At 45.3% G+C, this 4,060-nt stretch overlaps 1 pseudogene; it reads right to left on the reverse strand.

The window, feature by feature from the left end:
- Nucleotides 1-225: 225 nt before the first annotated feature.
- On the reverse strand, nucleotides 226-535 carry LOC111158956 (annotated as a pseudogene).
- Nucleotides 536-4,060: the final 3,525 nt, after the last annotated feature.

Consider the following 4,060-nt stretch of genomic DNA (forward strand, 5'->3'; position numbering starts at 1 on the left):
TTTGTTTTAAAGATTTTATTTATTTATTTGACAGAGAGAGATCACAAGTAGATGGAGAGGCAGGCAGAGAGAGAGAGAGAGAGGGAAGCAGGCACCCTGCTGAGCAGAGAGCCCGATGTGGGACTCGATCCCAGGACCCCGAGATCATGACCTGAGCCGAAGGCAGCGGCTTAATCCACTGAGCCACCCAGGTGCCCCCTAACAATTGTTTTTAGCAGTCATCTTTTATTGGAAGTTAATTCTCAGTGAGGATATGAAAGGATTCAAGGGTGCCAGGCAAAGGTCACGGCCAGGAAGTAGCTGCTTATGTTTGAGTTCCTTGTAACAATGGCAGTAGTTGAAAAGCACAGAAGCTGCCAGCACCAGTGACGCCCCCTTTCTTCACATTGACATACTTGTAATACCCACAGTGACCTCTTTGAAACGCTCCAGCAGTGCCTTTAGGGGTGAAATCCCTCATCAGTATCCAGCTTGGCAGCTCTCCTAGTTTCACAGCCATGAGCTTCCTCTCCTTCACTGGTACGGGTGACGCCATCTTGGGAGTCCTAGGTGTCCGCTCTGGATACATAAGAATTATTGAGTTGTTATGGGCCAGTCAGTTATTGACTGTCTGCCAGTCCCTGTTCTAAGCAATACATATTTGCTCATTTAATTCTCAAAACAAGAGTCTGCATCTCTCATATTTTCTTTTTAAGAACAAAGAAAACCTTCCCAGAAGCTTCCAGCAGATTTCCCCTAAAGTCTCCTTGGCCAGAATTACATCACTTGCCCAGGCCAAACCAAGCATTTACCGAGAGGAATGCTTGGCTTAGAAAGTCCAATCAGAACTCATCACCCAAGTATGGGGAAAGAAATTATAATTCAGAGGAGGTTGAACAAAATCTGGGTTGTGCTGGCAAGGAAGAAGGGAAAGGTCAGGCTATTGGGTAGGAAGCCAACAGTGTTTACCACAGTAGCCAGGGAGAAAGGAGTGGAGATCAAGAGAATCTAATTTGAAGACATTTTTCAAACTCTAAATATTGAAGTGAAAATAAAATTCCATTAGTATTTGTACTTAAAAATAATGAACATCAACTAAAATAGCTGCGGATTTTCTGGGCGCCTCTACTTAATTTCTTCTTAATGGTTTGCAGTGTAACTCAAGGCAGGTTCACTTAAGCATTTGGCATTTCTTCCCTGAATATGACAACCCAATAATGAGACTTTTTAATTCAAGAAACTAGAGCTGTCATTCTATGCTTGTCGTTCATCCCCGATGTTCACAGCTTGATCTATTTAATTTCCCCCATCACCAGGACTCAATAAAGGCAGGAGGAAACATTTCCCCAGCCACTGAGAGTATTTGGCAAGACCTTCAGCAATCCTATGTCAGAGGGCCAAAGAGCTTGACACGCACAAGGCACTGGTGGAGTAAACATCTGCGGCACCCTTCTGTTCCTTAGGTGTGAGGTACGGTCTTCTTTCTTTCCTGTGTGTAATCCCTCCCCCCCAGTTAGCATTACAGTGATTTCGGCCCGATCTTCTTGGGCATCTGGGGCCCACCACCAGTTTGCACGATGGTGGGCGTCCTTGTGAAATGTGGCAGATTCGTAAGCATCTTTCTCTCAGACACACACAGATTTTCCACGTCAAATATTTATTATAGTTGAAGTCACACTCTACACATCTGTTTCCTGTTTTTTTTTTTTTTTTTTTTCACCTAGAATCATTCTCAGCCTGTAACGGTGTTAAATTTTGCATAAATCTTTTTGGATTTTATCTGTGATAAGTCAGTGTTGTCCTGCTCCCAGTGCTGTACGTACCTTCTGCCTCCCTCCTTTGCCTGCCAGCATTCCCAGAGCCCTCCTTCCTAATGAGTCTATCACCCTTGCTCGCAGGTGATCAGTAAGGTCCCATAATGTGTTTTTGTCCTCTGGAGAGGCAGCCGACAAGGGCCACTTTGCCCCCAGTATGGCAATCCTTTCTGTTTTATTCCTTGTGGACACTGTATACTGATTCTGGTGAAGTTGAACCAGTGTACTTTGGAATCACCTTCCCAACTATTTTTCCAGGAACAGATGAATTTCATTATTTTCTCACCAGGTACTGCTTTTTTTCTTTTAAGATTTTATTTATTTATTTATTTATTTATTTATTTATTTATTTGACAGAGAGAAAGAGAGAGAGAGAGAGAGAAAGAGTGAGCACAAGCAGAGAGAGCAGCAGAGGGAAAGGGACAAGCAGGCTCTCTACTGAGCAGGGAGCCCAGTGCATTGCTTGATCCCAGGACCCTGGGATCATGATCTGAGCTGAAGGCAGATGCCCAATGACTGAGCCACCCAGGCGCCCCCAGATATAGCTTTAGACTTAAAGAATATACCTAGGTTGATCACTCACTTTTTTTTTTAAAGATTTTATTTATTTACTTGACAGACAGAGATCACAAGTAGGCCGAGAGGCAGGCAGAGAGAGAGGAGGAAGCAGGCTCCCTGCGGAGCAGAGAGCCCGATGTGGGGCTCGATCCCAGGACCCCGGGATCATGACCTGAGCCGAAGGCAGAGGCTTTAACCCACTGAGCCACCAAGGTGCCCCTGATCATTCACTTTTTTAAAAAAAGATTTTATTTATTTATTTGACAGACAGAGATTACAAGTAGGCAGAGAGGCAGGCAGAGAGAGAGAAGGCGGAGGAAACAGGCTCCGTGCTGAGCAGAGTGTGTGGAGCTCGATCCCAGGACCCTGGGATCATGACCTGAGCCGATGGCAGAGGCTTTAACCAACTGAGCCACCCAGGTGCCCCAATCATTCACTTTTTAAAAACAAATTTCCCTTCTAATGACATCTGGATTTTTCTGAAAATTTACCTTCAGAGGATGAAGATCAGTGAGTGTTGAATATGCTTGCGACTAAAGAATGCTGCGGGCATTTCCAGCTGACTGCTGGGTTTAAGAGAGTACCGTCTGCTCACTGTGGAAGGTCCTGTTTCAATCCCATCCCATCTCATAAAGCAGTCCCCAGTTATGGCCGGAGTGAAACTTCCGTCCTTGGCTCTGCAGATTAATCCCAAGGCACTTAGTTATTTGTGTGCAAAGTTTCATGGAAAAACAGGGCTAGCGGTCGCTCGGTGACCTAGTGGGCCGCCTGGGTGCTGTGCGGCTTTCCAGCTTTTACGCCGAGTTACAGCTGCAGAAGCAAAACTCACAGGAAATACACATGCTCGAGCACTTTAGAAACTATTTTATACAAGTAGATTTTATAAATAACCACAAGCTCTCTTTATCTATCAAATCTCAACACCCAGCCGCCCCTGTGCTCCCTGGAGAAGTGTGTACTCCCTAGAGAGAGGAGAGAAGAAAGCCTTGGGGTTCACATCCCGAGCTGCCAGCACATGTGTGCGCTGTGACAGGTAACTCCTGATCGTGGAACTCCTTATCTTCAAGGAAAAAAAAATTGGATTGAGTTTCCCTGCATTGCCCTTTATGTGCACTTCCAGAAATAGAGTGAGCTTCCGGGCGGGGTCGGGGGTCGGGGTTGGGGAGATCACTGGGTCACGTTCATTATCAGGAGAAGATTGTAAGAGGAATTCTTGGGCAAACCACATTTTGAGCAGGAATAAGAATTCTCCTTTATACGGTCACATGTTTAAAGAGCACTCTTGAGATTCTTGATGGCAAAGGGAAGGAGAAAGGGCCTCCTCATCGAAAGGTAAGGAGTACTGTCTGTTATGGGGGGGATGCGAACTGAGAAGGACTCTCCAGATCAAGTCCTAGGCAGCTCTGTCCAAGTCTCAGCCTCCTCTTAGCTAGTTAAGTGCCTCAATTCTTACAGAGCTTTTAAAATCGCCCATCTGCTTTTTCTGCCCCCCCACCCCAAAATCTTTTCGATGATTTCCAGAGGATCTTGGGAGGAAAGACAAGTAGATGCGTGCTCAGTGCATTTTTTAAAAACTCCAAGCCCAGATTTCTCTTTACATCTTTTTAATATCATCTGTTGGGGGAATGTACTTAGGCCTTACCCATCAGACAGAAAGAAGTCAACCTTGTTAACTAGTTTAAGGAGCTTCCTAAGCACTTGGCACACAT

This window comes from Enhydra lutris, unplaced genomic scaffold (assembly GCF_002288905.1).
Source record: "Enhydra lutris kenyoni isolate GAN:26980312 unplaced genomic scaffold, ASM228890v2 scaffoldscaffold65, whole genome shotgun sequence".
Lineage (NCBI taxonomy): Eukaryota > Metazoa > Chordata > Mammalia > Carnivora > Mustelidae > Enhydra > Enhydra lutris.